The sequence below is a fragment of the Sus scrofa genome, chromosome 3 (genome assembly GCF_054392235.1).
Source record: "Sus scrofa isolate SSC_HxYL_T2T_F1_AM1 chromosome 3, Sscrofa_HxYL_maternal_Yorkshire_Landrace_v2.0, whole genome shotgun sequence".
NCBI classification, from domain to species: Eukaryota; Metazoa; Chordata; class Mammalia; order Artiodactyla; family Suidae; genus Sus; species Sus scrofa.
Window position 1 is genome coordinate 33,704,346 of NC_139385.1, and position 24,204 is coordinate 33,728,549.

The following is a 24,204-nucleotide window of genomic DNA, read 5'->3' on the forward strand; positions in this document are numbered from 1 at the left end:
GAGATTTGGTAATTGGCATCCCAAGTTCTAGTATGTCCTGATCCCCACAGAGTGCCTTGTTACTCTAATTGTTTGGAGATCCATTTTCATATCCCAAGACCAGGGGCCAGAGACTCTATAATAACCTGAAGAAAATACACACTCGACTTTCTCATGGCTTCAGCACCGAACAGAAGGAAGTTTTCCATTTTAGCTGGAGCAGCAGAGCAGGACAATTCTGTGATCTAAGAAGTATAGGTTAGGGTCCAGAGGAAGAGAGGATTCATCATGGTCACCCCACAGTGGAATGGGATGACTTGGGAGGTGGTGGACACTAGAGGGTGTAGAGGAGCAAAATCTGACCCCAAAATGTGTCTTTAGTACCCCGATTATTTGGAGCTGAAAACAATCAAGGTCCAAAAGACTCAGGAAGAAATCTGACCTTCTTCCTAGCTGCCTAAAGAATGTGGTTGGAGGACCTGTTTTAGGAAGGGAGCATCACCTAGGTCACTGGAGTAGGAAATAGGTGTGGAGCAAAGCCTGTGAAAATTCCTCTCTGTGTTCTTCCATGTCTGTACAGCCCAGCAAACATTTGTTCACAAACACCTCTATTTCCACTTCATGTCAATTGCCTTCCTCCCCATAAAGGTCCCAAACCACTATTCCAACATCCTCTTTTGCCTTTAGCTGAAGATGGTATTTAAGGGGAGGGTTTAGGCCATTTGGCGAGTGACTCGGTTCTCCTGGGTGTCTCCTATGTATGCGTGTTAGTAAACTGTTTGATTTTCTCCTGTTAATCTGTCTCATGTCAGTTTAATCCTTAGACCAGCCAGGAGAACCTAGAAGGGTAGAAGGAAATGTCTTCCTCCCCGACAAGGGGTTCAAACCGAGTCCCTTGGTCCAGCCAGAAACCTGTGCATTGTCTAAGGTTCTTTTTCTCTCTCCCTCATGGACTCATCAGTCGGCCAGTCTTGACAATGTTACCTGCTCAGTAGCTCTTGAATCTCTCCTAGCCTCTCCATTGCCATGACCGCAGCCTCAGCTCCTCTCAACCCTAGGCTATTTTTTGAACTCTTCCCCCACCACCACCAGCCCTCGGTTCCAGTCTCCAGCCCTCTGAACCAGGGATCGGCAAATGGCAGCTCACAGACCAAATCTGGCCCACCATCTGCTTCTATAAATGTTTTTTGGAAGGCAGCCAGGCCCATTTGCTTACATATTGTCCATGACTGTTTTCATGCTACACTGTCAGAGTGGGGTACTTTCAAGAAACCATGTGGCCCACAAAGTAAAAAATATTTACCATCTGGCCCTTTAAAAAAAACTGCCTAGCTCTGCCCTAAACCTCCAGGGCCAGTGTGAGTTCAAGTTACTTATCTCACTCAAGATTCACCAACTGTTCCCCCTGCCAAAAAGGAGAAATTAAAATTCCTTGTCATATATATCAAACATCCTTTATGAATAAACCCTTAGCCATTTCAGGGATTACAGATTGGCAGCCCATGGGCTTCATCTAGCCTATATATGTGTATAATCTTTTGTGGCCCACACACAGAGTTTAAAATACTAATTGCAGGAGTTCCCTGGTGGTACAGAGGGTTAAGGATCTGACATGGTCACTGCTGTGGCTCAGGTCACTTCTATGGCTCAAGTTGGTCCCTGGCCTGGGAACTTCTGCTTGCCATGGGCGCGGCCAAAAAATATATATACATATATTTGTATACATGTATATATCAATTGAAAACTTTTAAAAATCACAAAATTATACATAAAAATTCAGATTTCTGACTTGTCTTGAAAAAGGGGCACTGTAGCAACATATGGCCCCCCATTCCCACCTGGGAGCAATCAGCCAGAATCAACACGCATCTGCCCCTTGAGATGGTGCCTGTGCTCCCCAGTTCACCACAGGCTCCAGCCCTCCCTACTGTCCTACACTAGGCCTGTTTCATTCATGTAGCCATAGGAGCCTGACACCCTCTGCCCTTCCTCTTTACCAGCCAGCCGTCTTTCTAGAACCATGTAGTATCATTCTACCAAAAAACCTGGAGTCCCTGGAGGAAGCATGCCCTTGCCCACACCCTTACACATGCTATCCACCTTGTATGAGTCTGCTAGAACTGCCATAACAAAGTACCACAGGCTGGGTACTGAGTCATGCATAGAAATATATCTTCTCACCGTCTGGAGGCTAGAAACCCAAGATCAAGGTGACACCAAGTCAGTTCCTTCTGAGGCCTGTCTCCTTGGCTTATAGTGGACCATCTTCTCCCTGTGTCCTTACCTGGTCTTCCCTCCAGGCGTGTACCTGGCTCTAAGTTTCCTCTTCTAATAAGGACACCAGTCATACTGAACTAGAGCTCACCCTGTTGACTTCATTTAACCTGAATTACCTTTAAGGACCCTAGATACAGTCACATGCTGAGGTACCAGCTGTTAAATCTTCAATACATGAGTTTGGGGGAGATACCGTTCAGCCCATAACAGTTTTTGTCCTAGAATGCCCTCCTGTACATTACTTATCTAACAAATATGTGTACATTTAAAAAAAAGTCAAATCAAGCACCACCTTCTTGGTAAGGCCTCAGAACTCCCCTGCAGAAATTCATCTTATATTTCCTTGCACATGTACACAACTTCACTAGAAAATTATCACCTTGCATGGTAGTATTTTTATATTCCTCTTCTTTCCCTCACTTAACTGTGACTTTCTGGGGATAGTGACTATTTTTTTTTTCATTTCTACTCATCCAATATATATCCACTAATGGCCCAGAACATGCCAGGCACTACCTACATCACTGAAAATTCTGTGGTGGACGAGTTTCCTGCCTGTATGGTCTGCATTCCAGTAAGGGAAAAATAAAATTGAAAAAAGTGTTGGAGTTCCCATTGTGGCACAGTGGAAACGAATCGGACTAGTATCCATGAGGGTTCAATCCCTGGCCTCGATCAGTGGGTTAAGGATCCGGAATTGCTATGAGCTGTGGTGTAGGTCGCAGATGTGGCTGGGATACCCCTGCTGCTATGGCTGTGGTATAGGCCAGCAGCTGCAGCTCTGATTCAGCCCCTAGCCTGGGAACCTCCATATGCTGCAGGTGTGGCCCTACAAACCAAAAAAAAAAAAAAAAAAAAAAGGTAAATTGCACAGCATCATACTTAGGGTGATACTGAAGGTGTTCAAAACACCGAATGAATGCTACAGCAGAAACAAATACAAAATGGGTCTAGATGTCTTAGAACATTTTCAGAGTTGGAATTCTGTGATATTTTTGACTCTGAAGTGCTGAGGTCATTATTACATAGAATATCAGGCAGCCTTCCCTTGCCCTGAAATCTAACATCACTAGGTCACTGCACGCCTAAATCTCTCCTTAAGTCATAGAACCCAATACCATCCTAGAGAAGAGATGAGAGGAATAAAACAAAGCAAAAGCTCACCATTGTCCACTGCCCCTGCCTCCAGATCCCCAGAGTCTGGTTGCCAGTGGCCAGACCCAGAGATGAGCTACATTTCCCTGTGTGCAACTCTTGGGTAACTTTGTGGGAGATGATGAGGGTGAGGCAGGTGACTAAGCCTAAAAGGACCCCCTCTGTGTAAATGATGCCTATTTCAGGAGCATCGCAACCTTTATCCAGGTGATTTCTAGAAATTCTCCAGAAATATATGAGAAGATATGAGGTCACACTGAGACCCCCCACTCTGCTACAAACACAAAGACAGCAGGAACTCAGCATGTCCACTCGCTTCCTATTTTCCATGATTTTCTAAAAATAAGTGCTGAGTATCACTGAATAAAAAATGCCTGTTATAGAAAATGTAGATTCAAATGTAGACCAAAAAAAAAAAAAAAACCCTACCCGTGGAACTTAATGTCCTCACTTATTTATTCATAGAGATGAAATTTAAAATCATTTCTGTCACATAAAAATTTATGTCAAGTTTATGGAGTTCCCACCGTGGCACAATGGGTTAAGAATCCAAATGAAGCAGCTTGGGTCACTGCAGAGGTGCGGGTTCAATCTCTGGCCCAGCACAGTGAGTTAAAGGATCCAGCACTGCTACAGCTGCAGCTCAGATTCAGTCCCTGGCCCAGGAACTTCCATATGCCACAAATGGAAAATTTTTCAAAAAATTTAAAAATTTATGTTAAGTTTATAGATTAATGTTAAGTTCATAGACTAATAGGATTTGTCTAGAAATCCTGGCATCCCATTCTAGAACACATCTAGTAGTCTTTTACAACATTTAAAGTATATTTTACAAATATATGTTAAAGTGTCCCACATATCAATTATCTACTTCAGGTGGCTTATATACTTGGTGACCACTATCAGTAATTTTTTTTTTTTTTTGCGCTTTTTAGGGCCACACCTGTGGCATGGAAGTTCCCAGAGTAGGGGTTAACTCAGAGCTGCAGCTGACAGCCTACACCACAGCCATAGCAATGTATGATCTAAGCCACATCTGTGACCTAAACCACAGCTTACGGCAATGCCAGATCATTAACCCACTGAGTGAGTCCAGGGATTGAACCCACTTCCTCACGGATACCTGTCAGGTTCATAACCCACTGAGCCACAAAAGGAACTCCAGTGCAATCTCTTTAATGATGATATCTTCCACCCAGTTATCACTGGTAAAGAAAAGATAAATTTCAAACTATTGAATTATTTTATTACTTTTAGTAGTTTTTAGTTGATTCTATGAGATTTTCTATGTAGACATTCCTGTTATTTTAAGTAACAACTATTTTTCCATGTTCGTTTCAATATGTATCTTCTTAGTTCATTTTCTTCTGTAATTGCATTGGCAAGCAATTCCTGGGCACTTGTAAATAACAACAAGAGAGAGTAGTTTGTTCCTAAACACGGAGGAGAGTAGTTTGTTCCTAACACTGTAGATGTGTCTCTTCACATCTACAGACATAATATTGGTTGACTATTGGTTAGGTATAAACTTGAGGGGTTATATTTTTAAAATGCATCTTCAGATTTCATTGGTCCTATTATCAATAATTGATATCAGGTTTTATCAAATATTTTTAGGGATCTACCAAGATGATCTTAAGATACGAACATTTTAGAGTTCCTCATACATTCTGTCAAACTCTTTCCCCAAAGGATTGGGTCAACTGATACTCCCCACCCCCTGCCCCAGAAGTGGATGAAAATAAACTCTCTCCAGCATTGTGTGTTAATAGCTAAAATCTCAGTTAACTAGACTATTGAATGTTGGCTATAAAATATACAAGACATACCACCTCCTTCTCATTCTCCTACTGCAACTTTTAAAAAATAATTCTTGGTCCTCAGGTTTATGGTACCTGCTGATATTTCATAAAGATTTTAACACAATTCCTCCAGAAGAGCCTTAAGGAATATGTTGAATGACTGAGAAACATTTTGAGGTCACAGAACTATAAAAATCTGAAAAAGTTATAAATCCTTTTTCCAGGAGAAAAAAAAAAAGTGCATATACATGTAATTTTTTGCATAAATTTCCAAAGATTCCCAGATCCCCAAAAGCTCATCCATGGAGTGTCACAGACCCACAGTGAAGACTTCTGACCTATTCCAACTCCTTTATTTTACAGATAAAGAAAACTTAGGGCCGAAAACTCTGCTTTGGTCAAAAACTGAAATGAAATTTTTTTAAACTTGTTTTCAAGGCCTTTTCCAAAAATATTTGAGGAGAAAAGCATATATTGGTTTTCTACTTTAACAAGATATTTTTTTAAAAACAGGAAGTTTTTTAAAAAACAGCGAGTTCCCATTGTGGCTTAGCAGTTACAAACCCAGCTAGTATCCATTAGGATGTGGGTTTGATCCCTGGCCTCACTCAGTGGGTGAAGGGTCCGGCACTGCCATGAGCTATGGTGTAGGTTGCAGACCTGGATGGGATCTCTCCTTACTGCAGTTGTGGTGCAGGCTGGTGGCTGCAGCTCTAATTTGACCCCTAGCCTGGGAACTTCCATATGCTGTGGGTGTGGCCCTAAAAAGCCAAAAAAGAAAAAAGAAAAAGAAAAGAAAAGACAAGGGAAAACAGTTTGAGAATCAGCAGCATTACTGAACCAGCCATGAATCCCCACCAAGGCCAGTGCTATAAGGGCATCCACACCTGTTCTCATGGGGTGAATGGGGAATATGCCTGAGCAGGAATAAGGAGATCCAGGGTCTGGTCCCAACAGGCCAGAGAGTGAAGGTCTACCCTCAGATAACCCTGTGAGCCTTACTTTCCACATCTATAAAATAGAGTAATAATATAGTTGTAGGTTGTGGGGGGTTGTGTGCATGTATGTGTGTGTGTGTGTGTGTTTATATGACTGTGTATTGTGGGTTGTGGAAGTCGTGTGATGGGTTGAGGGCTGTGTGTGTTATTGAGGATTGTGTGTGTTGTAGCTCATGTGTTTGTGTGTTTGGGGTTATGCAGGAGATGGTAGGTTGTGTGGGAGGGAGTTGTGGGTTCTATGTGTATGTAGAATGGGGGTTGTGTAAGGGGTTGTGTGGTATGGAACTGACATAGTTGAGCCAGACCGTGGATGGCATGGTAGATGCTATTGGAGCCCCACTTATATACCTTCTTCAAGGCAAGACTGCTGGCCTCCAAGACAGCACCAACACCACTTTGCCTGAGAGCCATCTCTGGGTCTGAGTCCCACTATGACCCCACCCTCAGCAGGATAGAAGTTTCAGTGAATTCATGCTTCCCCACTCCCACCCCGGAAGCCCCCAATCAATGACTGACCACAGTTGGAGGATTAATACCCCATATCCCTCACCTCTGCCGACAGAAAACTCTGCAGTGCATGTTCTACACCCTTCCCTGGAACACCAAGGGAAGACCACCCTCCAATTGCCCAGGGCCACTCCAACTGATAGTGACTTTGTTGGTTGCTTTCCCCTCCATGTTTCAATTCCATACCCTGTCTGGCTGTTTCCTGAGATCTTTTCCAAATAAATGACTATTCTCACATCTGTTATCTCATTGACCCACTTCTGGGCAAACCTAAGCTCAGAAAACCAAACAAGATATTCTGGACTTCACCCTAAGGGTAATGGGCAGCCATGAGGGTTATTAGTAGGGCACAATCTATTGTGTGTTTAAAAAATTAAATAAATGGTATATTAGGCTCCAGCAATATACCATTTATTTCCATGGCCCACAACTCACACCATAGGGAGGTGCCTATGGGGTCCACACCAGAAGCCTCCCAATCAAGTAACAGTATTTTCCCATCTGCCAGGCATGGTGGTCTCACCCTCCAGGAGCTCTTGAGATTCCGGAACATATAGGTAATTCATCTGAGGCGTCACAACCCCATTCTTGTTGGGATGCTTTCCAGTAACACCTTTGAAAGCACTTCGTCCAAACCGGTCAAGAACAGAACTCCCAGCCAACTCAAAACCTGTAAGTCAGAGCTGCCATTTCTGGTGGACACTGTCACTTCCATTCATTCAACCTCCACTTGGAAAAGAAAGACCAAAGCCATGTCTTGTCCTCAGACAGGAGCCAGGGGCTGTTTTCCTTTGCAAGTTGGGCAACTGCGGGTGAACCTGCTTTAAAGGCAGGATCTGGGCTGTTAAGGGCTTCTGGTCCTGCCATGGCTCTCCTGGGAAGCATCATCATTGTTGCTCTCTAAGTGTGATAGACAGCATGGCCTTCCTGGCTGAGGCACCTTTAAAATATTCCCGTGTCAGCTCACCCTTCAGTGTGAATGAGAAAGGACAGAGCTGCAGCCTCAGGCTGGCTGGAGGAGGTCATCAAAGCAGCAGGCACACATGTGGGAAGAAAGGCAACTGAACAAGGAGATGAAGCATCTCTAGACTTACCGATGGACAGACCCACTCCTGCTGTGGTTGCACTGTTAGTTTCTCCAAGGAGCTTCAGCTTCCTGGAGATCCTAAGAGGGCTGGCAGCACCAAAATCAGAGTTGACACCAACCTTAGATATTATTCCTAAATATGCATTTTTGGACAAATTATTTAACCTTTCTGTGCTTCAGTTTCCTCTCTTACAAAATGGGGCTAATAATAGCTATTTCATATCATTGTTGGGAGGCTTAAATGAGACAGTGTTATCCATGAGGTGGTCCTAGGTACACCCCCACCAGAGCCCTTTGGACTAGTTTTCACGTTAATCCCTCCACTCAGAGTTGCCACATGTGATGGGGCAAGGTCATATAACTCACTAAAAGTCAATCATAAAGGAAACTGCAAATTTTGGATTCAAAATCAGAGCTGCTAGATCCCAAGACCTCTCTTCTCCATGCCTGAGACTGCCTCTGCAGCAGCCCTGAGATTCCAGAAGGCCTAGGTTTATAGATGAGTGCAACTGGATGGAAAATAGGGCTGCCTCTTTCTGCCCTGAGTCAGGACAGTGTCTGTGTAATTGGAAATGAAGGGTGTGAGCCCCGGGGCCTGGAAGAGCAACTGGGTTGTTGACAGAATGGGGTGAACGCAGACATCCCTGCACTGTCACAACCGGCAGGAGATGCTCTCATCCTAGCAATAATAAAGTTTAATCCCTGCTAAAGATAGCACCAGCTCTGCCCTGTGATGTGAAGAGCAGCAGGATCTTCCAGATGAAAAGGCAGCTCAGACTGCAGCACGTGCCCTGAGGGTCACTCCCTGGACACAGGGCTCTAGAGCGTGCTAAAGGGCTGCACAGGGACCAACTTTCACCAAGAAAATTAAGACAGACCAGCAATTCTCCATGACTCTCAATCTGAGAGACCCACTTTGCTTTGTGAGATATTCAGAATTCTGAACCCTCAGCAGATTTAGTGAAACAGTGGTTATTACCTCATCACATTAAAAGTTGAATGAAGAAAAGCAAGTAGAAGTTATATTTCAGGATGTTTGCAACCTTGGTTAAAAGCTAAACAAAAACATGTGCAATGTGAAAAAGGCAAGAACTAAAGGCAATACGTGAAAAGTTGCTAGAATAGGACTCAGAGTGGGTTTTTCCCCTCATTTTCTATATTGCCCAAGTTTTCATTAATGAACCTAATTTTTTGTTTGTGTTGTTTTTTTGTTTGTTTGTTTTATTTTTGTTTTTTTAGCCATGCCTGCTCATGCAGATATTCTCAGGCCAGGGGTCAAACCAATGCCACAGATCCTTTACGCACTGAGCCACCAGGGGACTCCCCAACCTCCATTTTAAAAGAAAATGATGCTGAGTGCTTGTTCTCTGGCTATTTCATTCCATGTTACATAACTCGATGAAATGCATACTATTACCCTTGTTCTACATGCGAGGGCATTAGCCTCTGACAGGCTAAGTGATTTGACCAAACTGTAACTTTGGTAAGTGCAAAGCCAAAGTCTAAGAATAAATTTTGACCTTCTCTAACATGGTACTTTCCCACCTTGACCTCACGTCAGAACTGTATGAGAAGGATTTAAAAATCCTGATGTGCAGGCTACACCCCAGACCAATTAAATCTGAATCCTTGGATGCAAGACTCAGACACCAGTACTTTCTAAATGTCCCATCAGTTACAATGTGCAGCCAAGACTGAGAACACTTGCTCTAAAGTCTATGTGCCCAACCACTGTGCTATGTTGCTTCACAATCTATGGGGACATTCTGTCTCCAACAAATGAGAGATATAAACCATTTTTAAACCCCAATATCAACAAACATTGCCTGTGCACCCGTGGAACACCCTGTGTGTGTTTAGACCCTTGTCCATGCATTTGTGTCAATGTGCAAATGAGAGCAAGCCACCTTACAGAAGCAGAGCTCACCCAACCAAGTTGGGGAATAGAATAAGAATGCTGAGAAGAGACTCCTGAAGGCTGGACCCACTGAAACAGGTTTACTGGCTGACCAGATTCTAGAAGGAAGGGGTGGGGATGAAGACAAGCAGCAAAGAGAGTCAGAGACCAACAGGAAATTTTCAGTGAATTCAAGTCAGCTGCACCTACCATACAGAAGCCTAGTGTGCAGGGCTATTGGGCAGGGATGCCAGGCAGTAACAGAGAGTGAGCTGCTTATTAACACAGCTAAACGAGTAGGAACAGACGAGGAAACTTAGGCCCCCTGGGAGGGCCAGGTGAACAGATCTGAGACAGGTTCACAAACAAGAGGTTGAAGCTAATCCACACATGGACCAACTAGGGGTCGGAGCACCATGCTGGTGAAGAACAGAGACTGAGCCAGCACAGTAATGACTCACAGTATCAAGGACAACAAAACATGTTTGTGGAGCCCTCACCATGCATGAGTGATGATTTGGATTACCATTCCTCTCTCCTTACTGTGGACAGGGTATACTCCTCAGCTCAATTCCAGGCTTGGCCATGTCACTTTTCTTTGGCCAGTGGGATCAAATGTTGGCATAAGCAAAAGCCTGAAATGTACTGGCATGGTTGCCCTCTTGTAGGCCTGCCTCTCACCCTGTAAAGAACATAGCTTGAGTAGCTGCTGGTCCAGGGAGAATGAGAGATGTGGCACAGACCTGGCCCAACCCACAGTGTTGGAGGCAAGCCCACACTTGATCAGCCCAATCACAGTCAATCCGCAGGTACAAGGGCAGGAGACAGATGCTGTATCAATCATGGTTCTCCAGAGAAGCAGAAACAATAGGAGATATAGCTGTATGGTCCAAAGGCTTGAGAACCAGGAGAGCCAACAGTGGGAGTTTCTGTCCAAAGACAGGAGAATAACAATGTCCCAGGTCATGCAGCCAGGCAGCAAAGTTCCTTCTTGCTCAGCCTTTATGTTCTAATCAGGCCTCCAACTGATTGGAAGAGGTGCACCCAAACCAGTTGAACCCTTTCAAACATTCATCTCATCCAGAAACACCATTACAGACACACCAGGAAGAAGACAAAATTAATCACCACAGTTGCTTGTTATGATTCACCACTGAAATTATGAGGGTGTTTGTAACACAGAGTTACTGCAGCAAGAACTGAGTGAGACACGTGACTGTCTCATTCCACCCTCTCCACAACTCAGGGACAGAAGCATCACCATGAACTCCATTTTACGGAGGAGGAAGCAGGGTTTTAGGGAAGCTAAGTAACTTGCCTGAGAAGGGTAGGCAGGAGAGCTAGGCTTCTAACTAAGGTCTCCCTTTAAAGACCATGCTCAAAACCACTACACTATGCCACCTTCTTGAACCTTTAGGGCAAGAGAGCCAGGGACTGGTCCAGCAGTGACACTTTTCCTGGGCTTTTACCAAGATCTGAGTCATAGTTAGAGCAAGTAAAATTTAAAATCCAGAGAATAGAGGTGACCAAGTGGTCACAGTGACATTGCTTTGGAAACTTCCCTTTCTGACATGAGCGTAGGGGGTTATAAATGGTCAAGATTTAAAGAGGGACTGGCATCTCCAAAGTCTCACAAGCCATTCTGTCTCGGTGGGAACATAACACCTCTGGAGAGAATGATGCTGTAGGATCTCAGCAGAAGTGAGCACCTTTTCATACACGAATGACATTCAGAGCCTGGCCTGTACACTATAGGATGTTCAGCAGCATCCCTGGCCTCTACCCACTGGATGCCAGTAATTATCCCTGAGATGTGACAACCAAAAATATCCCCAGTTATTGCCAAATGTTCCCTCAGGGGCAAAATCCCCCTCAGTGGGAAACTGTAGCTTTAATATGTTAAGTATCTCCTTGGAATTAGCAAAAAGTGTCACTGAGAATGTCATTAACTTCTGAACCTGGCTACACCACACATCAGAATTGTGTAAAGAGTTCTGGGAAATGCATATTCCCAGGCCTTGCTCTGACTCACTGAATCACTGAATCAGAACCTCTGGAGGAGAGGTCTGGGACTCTGTATTTTTTAGACTTCCTGGGTGACCCTTCTCAGCCAGCCCAGCCACAGACCATAGACCGTTACTTAGGAGCCATAGTCTTGGGCTAGATTGACCCAGAGCTAGTCACTAGCTCCACATTTACTAACATTGTAGAAAACTGTCATGTTTTCTAGCTGCCTAGCACTTTGGAGACAACAACTTTTCCTATGTTAGGGGAATTCAGGCTTTACAAGTCGTTCCTCTCCAAAAGAGAAGCCAGAAGAATGACTTGGTCAGTTTGCTGAGGATTGGGTACGCTCATGAAACACATCAGTTCAGAAAACAGCACTGTGAAGAAGCAGAGTCCATCTTTCTGGCAGTGGTGGCAGTGGCAGCAGCTGGCACTTGGGGCATCAGGGCAATGTTCAGACTCAGTAACATGAGCATGGTGCCCATGCCCAGAGACAGCAAAAGTGTGGTCTTTAAAGACCAGCCCTGCATGGAAGTTCCTGGCAAGCAGAACCTCTGGCCCATTGAGAGAGTCTGTGTGCCCCCTCATTGCCTTTGATAAATTCCTTCCTGCTTTAACTAGCAAGTGGCTTCTGTTGTCTGCAATCAAAAAGAGGTAACTTAACCCCTCTGAGCCTTTGGGGGAAGAACAGTTAACAGTATGAGGAATATAACATAGGTGTCCAGAGCCTGGAAGTCAAGGTTGGCCTGCCTGAGTTCAAACCTCAGCTTTGTTACTTCTGTGGTTACGTTGGCCAAGTTACATCAGCTTTCTGAGCTTCATTTTCCACTAAGTACAGAGAAGATTGTACCTACTTCACCTAATGTTTTGAAGATCAAAAGAGAGAGTCTAAATGGTGCTTTGCACATACAAACACTTCAACATTAGATCCGTTGTTGCTGAGTGTTGTGTCAAACGATCATCGGTATTGAGGCTGCAAGGAACAAAGAGCTTTATCTGGGGTCTTAAGAATGCGATTCAGGAGACACAGATTTGGGTAAAACTGAAAAAGTCTTCCAGGAAAGAGAAAGAGTCAGAGCAAAAGCCACAAGGCTGTTCAAGAATTATGATCGACCCCGACACAAGAAAGGAAATATCTGTCCTTAAGGGATAGGCTGTCATGCGTTATTTAGGGTAAGGGTCTGACAAGTATATAGGCTGTCATCAGTTATTTTAGGGCAAGGGTCTGATAAGCATCTGGAGTTTCTGGCAGATGTTCTGAATGCCTGCATTAAGACAATAAGCGGTCAAAAGATCAGATTCCATCTGGGCTGAGACATGCATAAGTCCATTTCCTCAGTGGCCTCCCAGCTCCATCTTAAGAGAGCAACATCTTCACCTACCAACATCGCCTCTATTTTGATTTTCCTTTCACAGTCAGTTCTGAAAACTTTTCACCTTTCAGAAGACAGCTATAACCCTATGCTCCAGGGAATCCAATCTCCTCTATGTTTTTAAGAGGTCGAGCCATTCCCCCCACCTTTGCTCTTGCGAGGCTCCTGCCCGGAATGACCTCCCTTTTTACATCTACCTACCAAATCTTTCAAAGCCTAACTCATCTCCCTCCTTCACGAAATCCATGCTCTTTCCCTTCTCTGAACTTCTGTAGCGTCTGGTGATCCTTAATGCAAATATTTAGTACTTAATTATGTGTTGCTGTGATAATCTCAGTATTTCGTCCTGGGTATGTCCTGTCTCAACAGCTAGACTAGACTTCTCCAGGCCAGGTTCCTTGTTTCACGTGTCTTGGTCAACCCCACTTAGAAGGAAAGGAAAGAAAAATGTGTCATACTGAACCGAGCAAGTCAACAGATGCCAAATCAATATCTTGGGTCACAGGAGCCAGGAAGGGTCAGCCATGAAACCAAGAGTGGGTCTCTAGGCACCCCTGAAGCCCACAGAGCAGAAGGACTAGGAAGCTGTTTTGTAATTTGCATACAGATGACTTTCTACAAAATGCAGGTGCCTGCCTTTTCACCACAGAGGCCAATTAAATGTTTTACATTTTAAAAGCAGACTCTTTAAGAAATGCCTGTGAGAACAATTAAGAACACAACCCACTGTAAATGAAACTGGAAGTTACCAAAAGCTACTGAAAGAAGTTGAGGAAAATGGCCAGTGGCCAACACAAGGAAACAGGGGTCCAGTGGATCAGATTATAGACTATGGAAGCCAATAGTCACAGGTCCTGGAGCCCACAGAGCCTCTCACAGGCCAGCTGTAAAACAGCAGTAATAATAGTACTTGCCTTATAGGGTGATTGTTAAGATTGAAGGTATTAATATACGTAAAGTAATTAAAACAGTGCCTAACATTTAAGTGCTCAATGACTGTTGGTTGCTATGATTATAATGATTATTAATACAGTATTATATATGCTCCAAAATAGCAGGGACTCTTCCTGTTTTCTCAGCACCCCAACACTTCCAGCACACAGGAAGAAGCTCAGTAAATTTTTGTGAATGAGTGAATTAAATGGCGAGCTTAGCCGGCGACAAATTATGACTCAGAGCAACATGCAGCCCTGTTGTCCAGGTGCCTTCAACTGCTCCTTTCTTCCCACGGTCAAGTCTCAGGCGCTCTCTTATAAGTGTGGACCCTGGTTTGGTAGCCATGGGACCCCCTCAGGGTTTGTCCACTCAGTCTCTCCATCCTCTCCATAACAGATCAGATTCCTCCATCTTGCCCAGTGGACAGGCATATTCTGAGCTGAGACCCTGGAACCTCACAGGCCTGGGTTTAAATTCCGACATTCTGCATCTTGCAAACCTGTGTCCTTGAGTCTTTTGCTTCATGTCCCTGAACTTGGTTTCCTCACCGGAAACATGGAATAACAATACACACTTATGAATGTAAGTGTCTGGTATGTGCCCAGCACAGCGTTTACACATAAGAGGGGGTGGCCCTATGTTAATTCCTCCTTGGCCTGCAACATCCACAATCTGGTAGAATCACTAGAGCCCCATAAAAATCCTAGATGAGCCATTTGGCCAGCAAGACCTTGGTGATTGAAATCATGAGCATCAAGTCTATTTCTCCAAAAGAGAACAGAGTTTTGTAATAAAACTGAGTTGTGGTAGAATGCTAGGAAAAGCTGTTTGCTTCAGCCTTAACGGGCAAGATATAAAGGGCATATCCTCAGAGGCCAGACGACAGGTTTATTAATAGGATTAAAGCCAGAGGGAGCTGCTGAAGAGTCAGGGTGGCTTATCAGCATGAAATAGTGTGTCCTCACAGATAAGATCACTCACAGAGCAGCCAAGAAAAACCCTGGGGGCAGTTTCCATCTTGGTGCAGCAGAAACAAATCTGACTAGGAACCATGAGGTTGTGGGTTCGATCTCTGGCCTCACTCAGTGGGTTAAAGAGCAGATGTTGCTGTGAGCTGTGGTGTAGGTCGCAGATGAGGCTCAGATCTGGCGTTACTGTGGCTGTGGTGTAGGCTGGCAGCTGTAGCTTTGATTCGACCCTTAGCCTGGAAATCTCCGTATGCTACGGGTGCATCCCTAAAAAGCAAAAAAAAAAAAAAACAGAAAAACAAAAGACAAAACAAAAAAAACTAACACCCCCCCCCACCCCAGAAAAACCCTGGGGAAGGACTAACTTCATGAACAGCTTGCTTCTGAGGTTCACCTGCAGAAAGGCTTACTTTCTCTTGGTGCAGCCCTCCACTGTGTGGCTTCAAAATTTGGGCCATGTAGTGACTCCCAAAAGCCTAGGCTCACTTCACTGTCATGACAGGCAGTTCTAGAAGAAAGGAGCTTCTGCCTCTTCCTAACAGATTGGATCACAAGCTTGTCTCTGAACCAATCACTGGCATCAAGAGAATGCAATGCTCTGATTGGCCAGCCTGGGATACAGAGCAAACCTAGAGCCCATGGTAGATTCAACACCATCTGAAACATGTTGTTCCAGAAGAAAAGCAGGTACCAGGAGAAAAGACTGGGTAGCAAAACAACAGTTATCCCCTCAGATAAAAGAGAAGATTACAAATGCGTGCAAGACCATATCTTTAATTAAAAAAAAAAAAATTAAGAGTGGAGTTCCTGTTGTGGCTCAGTGCGTTAAGAACCCAACTAGTGTCCATGAGGATGTGGGTTCAATCCCTGGCCTTCCTCAGAGGATTAAGGATCCAGCATTGCTTTGAGCTGCAGTGTAGGTCACAGACATGGCTCAGCTCTGGCATTGCTGTGGCTGTGGTGTAGGCCGGCAGCTGCAGCTCTGAAAGGACCCCTAACCTGGAAACTTCCATATGCCGCAGGTGTGGCCCTGAAAAGCAAAAAAAAAAAAAAAAAAAAAAAAAAAAAAGCACAAAAATGAAAGAACACATATTATTAAGCTGAATAAATAAGCAGCTCATAAGAGATACAAAATATCACAATTCGTGTCTCTGTCCATGGAACTGCCATCAAAGACCTGGACTTTGACAACTTTGGGAGAAACCAAAATACTAGAGAGGCCACAAAGGAGGCCAGGATGAGTTGAAATCCAAGAACCAGAGATAGCCATTGATTGCCGAAGAAAATGATTGAATAGATTTTAAAACAGTAGATTTAAGAGGAATTAGAGAAGAGTGGGTCAGTAAAACTGACCATAAGTTCCTATGTTTACCAAATGCATAGGATTACCAAGTTGGGACCTCTTGAGAAGACCATTTTTAAAACAGCACACGTCCTTTCCAGAAAAGCATTTGAGAACTTGAAAACAAGGTCTCATGATAAATCTTTGCACAGGTAGGAGACATGTGAGTGATAGCTGATGGACAATCTGTACCATCTAATACCATTATCATCATTGTAAGAATGGCTATCCAGGTTCTTTATCATGTGCCAAGAACCAGGCTATGTGGAAACACTCCTTCACTAAATCCCCTCAGCAATGCAGGGAGTAGTATGTATTAGACCCCTTTTACAGATTAGAATTCTGGGGCTTAGGAAGCAAAATAACTTTTCAAAGTAGCAAGTGATAGAGCTGGCATTCTGACCCAAATCTGTCCAGTTGCAAAATTTTTCCTAATTACACTCTTCTGTATACTGCGAATGTTCATAATTGGTAGCTGCTCTCATTGTTACCATCATCCCAAACACAACACTGCCCTTTAAATGTGAAAATGTGCCCACTTCACTCTTTTTCTGTATGACCTAGCCTTTTAAAGGTGTACAAAGAAGGGACAGTGCCCCCTTCAGGACAGGAGGTTAACATCTGAGGTTTGCGAGGGACAAAATGCTTGGCCAAAGGTGGCTGTACCTGTGCTTGACATTTCTCTTTCTAAAAAACCCACTAATTCTGCTCCTCTTTCTTCTTCCTCATCTTCAATCTCTTCTTCTTCCTTTATTTGTGCAAATCGACATTTTATTTTATTTTTATCATTTATTTATATATTTTTTCTACTGTACAGCATGGTGACCCACAAATAGACATTTTATTTCTTTATTCTATTTAGTGTTTTAATTACCAAAGTAACATGAACTTATCCTCGAACTATCAATTCATAGATAAGTAGAGAGAAAAGGTGATTGTTCCCACCCCCAGGAAACTGCTGGTGACAATCTTCCACAATATTTACTGTGTACATGTAGGTAAATTATGTTTATACAATGGTACATATTTATACAGAAGTGGTGAAATATACACCAAAGTGGCCAGCAGAATTGCCTGGTCTTTGGAGCATGCATGTGGCATTTCTATGGAGGGACACTTCTCAGAAACCATGTTTGGAGTTCCTGTCGTGGCGCAGTGGTTAACGAATCCGACTAGGAACCATGACGTTGCGGGTTCGATCCCTGCCCTTGCTCAGTGGGTTAACGATCCGGCGTTGCCGTGAGCTGTGGTGTAGGTTGCTGACGTGGCTCGGATCTTGCGTTGCTGTGGCTCTGGCGTAGGCCGGTAGCTACAGCTCCGATTCGACCCCTAGCCTGGGAACCTCCATATGCCGCGGAAGCGGCCCAAGAAATGGCAAAAAGACAAAAAAAAAGAAAAGAAACCATGTTTCTTTCACTCATTCATTTTATTAACAAATGTTTAAGTGCCTCCTATGTGACAGCTGCTATGCTAGGTGCTCATAATACAACTGTGAACCAAACAGACCCAGTGCCCTCTCTGAAGACAAAATCTGGGCTACAAGGATGGCGGGTCTAACTCAGTTCAAGAAATGCATTCATTCAGAAAACTAAATATAAGAACTACATACAATATGACCCAGAAATCCCACTCTTGGGCATATATCCAGACAAAACTTTCCTTGAAAAAGTATGTTCACTGCAGCACTATTCACAATAGCCAAGACATGGAAACCACCTAAATGTCCATCAACAGATGAATGGATTAAGAAGATGTGGTACATATACACAAGCCATTAAAAAGAACAAAATAATTCCATTTGCAGCAACCTGGATGGAACCAGAGACTCTCATACTAAGTAAAGTAAGTCAGAAAGAGAAAGACAAATACCATATGATATCACTTATAGCTGGAATCTAATATATGGTGCAAATGAACCTTTCCACAGAAAAGAAACTCATGGACTTGGATAACAGACTAGTGGTTGCCAAGGGGGAGGGGGAGGGAGTGGGATGGACTGGGAGTCTGGGGTTAGTGGATGCAAACTATTGCCTTTGGAATGGAGAAGCAATGAGATCCTGCTGTAGAGCACAGGGAACTATATCTAGTCACTTGTGATGGAGCATGATGGAGGATAATGTGAGAAAAAGAATATATATATGTATAATGCGTGTGTGTGTGACTGGGTGACTTTGCTATACAGTAGAAAATTGGCAGGACACTGTAAACCAACCATAATGGAAAAAATAATACTCACTAAAAAAAAAAGAAAAGAAAGAAATGCATTCATGGGAGTTCCCATCATGGCTCAGTGGTAAGGAACCCGACTAGTATCCATGAGGACACGAGTTCGATCCCTGGCCTCACTCAGTGGGTTAAGGATCCAGTGTTGCCATGAGCTGTGGTGTAGGTTACAGATGTACCTCAGATCTGTGGCTGTAGTGTAGGCCGGCAGCTGCAGCTCCAATTTGACCCCAGCCTGGGAACGTCCATACACCATGGGTGTAGCCCTTAAAAAAAAAAAATGCATTTGTCAAGCACCTTCTCTACATCAGCCCTTGTAGAAGGTGTGAGATATCACAGGTAAAACAGACACAATCCCTATCCTGAAGTGCTCAGTGCACATGTGAAGATGAGATATATTCTTTTTATTTTTAATAATTTTTACTATATCATTATTAACTACATTTACTGAGCACTTACTATGTGTCAGGCACTACACTAAGCACCTTCTGGGCACAAATCCACTTAATCCTCACAAGGACCCTTTTAGGCATGAGCATGATGATCATCTCTCTTTCACAGGTGTGGAGGACACGGAGGGTCAGAGAGGACCAAGTGACTTGCTTGAGGTCTCATAACTGGTGAGGGGCTGGGCTGTGACTCAAGCTCAGAACTATCTGTCTCCAAGACCCATTCTTTCTTTTACCCACCCGCTCTTCTATTCCACAACACTTTCTTCTGCTCCCTCGTCAGCAGATTCCCACAGACCCCACATGACTCCACTCTGCCCCAATTTGTGCCCAAGTCTCCAAGCTTTAAGGAAGAGCCTTGCTAGACCTGTATGGATAGCTACATGGACGAAAAACTGTCATGTACAACAAAGAATATCTGTTCCCAGGGCACCCAGTGAGACAGAAGTAGGTCTGTTAACAATTTTGTATTCCACATTCCACTTGGAAGGTTAACGTTCCAGGTTGCATTCCTCCTGAGCTTAAAACTGGGGCATCACAGTAATGAGGGGTGCAAGCATTCCATGAGCTTTAGACTAATAACCACTGAGCTTCTGTTTGGTCCTGAGCTCCTCTGACTTTGAGTTCAGCATGGCAAGAAACTTGACAGAGACCATGGACAAAAGGAGTCTTGATGTTTTAATGAAAAAGGCTAACTGGCCAACATCCCACTACCATTTATTTTTAGAACAACCTCAGTCATAATTCTATCTATTATCTTGCCGCCATTACTCTCCCAACCCTCTGTGCACCAAATCCCTGTCAGCCAGTTCCTGGATGTAAATGGTCTGCAGATGATGTCTCCCTGCCCTGTAGGATTCCTTGAACAGCGTCACCTTGACTGCAGACGCGTCGTTGTCTATCTCCACAGAGAGGAGTTTCTGCTGACTGAGCGGAGCGCAGGGCTGTTCCATCAGGATCCCCTCCGTTACTGTGCCCTCCTCTCCCCAAACTTCTCTGTTGTAATTAGACCCTGAGTTCATTTCAACAGTGTTCTGTTGAGCTTCTACTCTGACCGGGCACCAAGATAGGCTGAGGATAGAAAGATGAATGAGACCAGCCTTAAAAGATCCATGGCACCCACAGTCAAAGTGAAAAGGTGAATAACTTACTCTTAGAGCCAGATTAAACCCCTCAAACCACTGACCCCCTTATCTTACTAAAAACTGAGCGTTCCAGGATGATGACTGCCCTACATTTTGACTTTGTTAATCTTCAACCCACACCCTATCTTGGAACATTCTCGCCCTCTCCTCCTACCCTTCCCGTGACCCTATCTTGGAACTTTGGCATCCTCTCTTCCTACCCCTCCCACGTAGCATGACGCTACCCCTGACACCGGTTACTTCAGCCACAAGCCCCTATAAAACCTACTACCCCCAACACCAGGGAGGCCTGAGCCTTCTTTCAGTGCTCCTGGCCATTTGCTGGTCAGTAAACCTGTTTGAAGCCTGAACGTTCCGGACTCCCTGCCTCTATTTACTTCAGCCCCAAGCCCATAGCCCTTTCTCACTCTAACACTTACACCAAAATAAAAAGAGTAAATGTGTTTCCCATGCAACAATGTTAGGAAAAACAAGATACAGAGGAAGGGGTTATTTATTCTCTCTGGAGATCACGGGAGTGGACAAGAAGTTTTCACAGATGAGGATTTTAAAGAACGAATAGGAGTTTATGGGCGGGGGGGACAGGAAACAAAGGCAGAAAGCTGTGCAAGACCAGGTTTGATGAGGATGGAGGGAGAAGAAAAGAGCGTGGTTCAGCATATGCAAATCTATCAACGCCATTCACCACATTAACAAAAGAAAAGTCAAAAACCATATGATCATCTCAATAGATGCAGAAAAAGCATTTGACAAAGTCCAACACCCATTTATGATAAAAACTCTCACCAAAGTAGGTATACAAGGAATATTCCTTAACATAATCAAAGCCATTTATGACAAACCCACAGCAAATATAATACTCAATGGAGAAAAACTAAAAGCCTTCCCACTACAATCTGGAACAAGACAGGGATGCCTGCTCTCACCACTGTTATACAACACAGTATTGGAAGTCCTAGTCACAGCAACCAGACAAACAAAAGAAATAAAAGGCATCCAAATAGGAAGACAAGAGATAAAACTGTCACTGTATTCAGATGACATGATACTATACATAGAAAACCCTAAGGACTCAACCCCAACAAATTCAGCAAAGTAGCAGGATATAAGATGAACATTCAAAAATCAGGAGTTCCCGTCGTGGCGCAGTGGTTAATGAATTCGACTAGGAACCATGAGGTTGTGGGTTCGGTCCCTGCCCTTGCTCAGTGGATCCGGCGTTGCCGTGACCTGTGGTGTAGGTTGCAGACGCGGCTCGGATCCCGTGTTGCTGTGGCTCTGGCGTGGGCTGGTGGCTATAGCTCCGATTGGACCCCTAGCCTGGGAACCTCCATATACCGAGGGAGCGGCCCAAGAAATGGCAAAAAGACAAAAAAAAAAAAAAAAAAAATCAGACACATTTCTGTATACTAACAATGAAATATTAGAAAAGGAATATAGAAATACAATACCCTTTAAAATTGTACCACAAAAAATCAAATACCTGGGAATACACCTGACCAAGGAGGTAAAGGACTTATATGCTGAGAACTATAAAACATTAATCAAGGAAATTAAAGAAGATGTAAAGAAATGGAAAGATATTCCATGTTCCTGGGTTGGAAAAATTAATATTGTAAAAATGGCCATACTTACCAAATCAATCTACAGATTCAATGCAATCTCTATCAAATTACCCATGACATTTTCCACAGAACTACAACAAACAATCCAAAAATTTATACGGAACCACAAAAAAAAAAAAAAAAAAAACAGAATTGCCAAAGCAAAACTGAGAAAAAAAGCCAAGCAGGAGGCATAACTCTTCCAGACTTCAAGCAATATTACAAAGCCACAGTCATCAAGACAGTGTGGTACTGGTACCAAAACAGACATACAGACAAATGGAACGGAATACAGAACGTAGAAATAAACCCTGACACCATGGTCAATTAATCATTGACAAAGGAGGCAAGAACATAAAATGGGAAAAAGACAGTCTATTCAGCAAGAATTGCTGGGAAACCTGGACAGCTGCATGCAAATCAATGAAACTAGAACACACCCTCACACCATGCACGAAAATAAACTCAAAATGGATTAAAGACTTAAATATAAGACAAGACACCATCAAACTCCTGGAAGAGAACACAGGCAAAACATTCTCTGTTATCAACCTTATGAATATCTTCTCAGGTCAGTCTCCCAAAGCAACAGAAATAAGAGCAAAAATAAACCCGTGGGACCTAATCAAACCAACAAGCTTTTACACAGCAAAGGAAACCAAAAAGAAAACAAAAAGACAACCTACAGAATGGGAGAAACTAGTTTCAAATGATACAACTGACAAGGGCTTAATCTCTAGAATATACAAGCAACTTAAACAACTCAACAGCAAAAAAAGCCAACAACCCAATGGAAAAATGGGCAAAGGACCTGAATAGACATTTCTCCAAGGAAGATATACAGATGGCCAACAAGCACATGAAAAAATGGTCAACATCCCTGATGATTAGAGAAGTGCCAATCAAAACTACCTTGAGATACCACCTCACACCAGTCAGAATGGCCATCATTAAGAAGTCCACAAATAACAAGTGCTGGAGGGGCTGTGGAGAAAAGGGAAGCCTCCTGCACTGTTGGTGGGAATGTAAGCTAGTACAACCACTGTGCAGAACAGTATGGAGGTACCTTAGAAATCGATACATAGAACTACCACATGACCCCGCAATCCCACTCTTGGGCATGTATCCGGACAAAGCTTTCCTTAACAAAGACACATGCACCCGCATTGCAGCTCTATTCACAATAGCCAGGACATGGAAACAACCCAAATGTCCATCGACAGACGATTGGATTAGGAAGATGTGGTATAGAAACACAATGGACTACTACTCAGCCATAAAAAAGAATGACATAATGCCATGTGCAGCAACATGTTTGGAACCCGAGACTCTCATACTGAGTGAAGTATGTCAGAAAGAGAAAGACAAATATGATATGACATCACTCATAACTGGTATCTAATATGCTGCACAAATGAACCTTTCCACGGAAAAGAAAAGCATGGACTTGGAGAATAGACTTGTGGTTGCCCAGAGGGCGGGGGAGAGAGTGTGAGGGATTGGGAGCTTGGGGTCGACAGATGCAAACTATTGCTTTTGGAATGGATTTACAATGAGATCCTGCTGTGTAGCACTGAGAACTATGTCTAGATGCTTACAATGGAACATGACAATAGGAGAAAAAATTGTGTATACATGTATGTGTAACTGGGTCCCCGTGCTGTACAGTGGGAAAAAAAGTGTGTTGGGGGAAATAAAAATTAAAAAAAAATTTTTTTAAAAGAAAAGAAAAGAGGGTCATATGGAAGTTGGGAAGCCTTACGGTGTTAGAACAAGGGGGAGCAGAGTGGTGGGAGATGAGCAGGGGAAACTATGATGCCCCCACCTCCAACCACTTGGCTTGCTTAATTTTGTAAAATTCTTTTGGTTTGGAAATAATTTTATACTAACAGGAAAGTTGTAGGATTTGTATAAAGAAGGCTCATATACCCTTTCACCTAGTTCCCCCAAATAGTCAACACTTTACCACACTAGTTATATCATCTTCTCTCTGTATACACATATCTGTATTTTTTTTCTGAACCATTCTAGAGTGAGTTGGGGTCATAATATTCCCTTACCCCTAAACACTTCAGTGTGTACTTCCTAAGACCAAAATCATTTTCTTAGATAACTATAAAGTCAGGAAATTTATTTTGACTTAATACTATTATCTTAATGTACAAAGTGTACTCAGAGCTCACCAATTTTTCCAGTAATTTTCTTTATAACAAAAAAGTTGGTCACCCTATTTTAAATCAGAACCCCAACACATGCCCTGGCTCTGTTTTAATTTTATTCATAGCATTTACCACCATCTAACATATTAAAAATTTTTTTTTTATTTTCTCTCTTCCACAACCCCACTGAAATGCAAGTCCTATAAAGTCAAGGTTTTTGTCTACTTTGTTCACTGACATGTCCCCAACACCCAGAATAGTGCCTGGCATGTCCCATAAATGTCCTCTGAATGACT

General features: G+C 43.4%; 1 protein-coding gene across 5 annotated transcripts in view; it reads right to left on the bottom strand.

The window, feature by feature from the left end:
* LOC110259922 (uncharacterized) overlaps positions 1-24,204 on the bottom strand; it is a 666,350-nt gene that overhangs the window by 446,570 nt on the left and 195,576 nt on the right. The gene's annotated exons all lie outside the window — the stretch shown is intronic.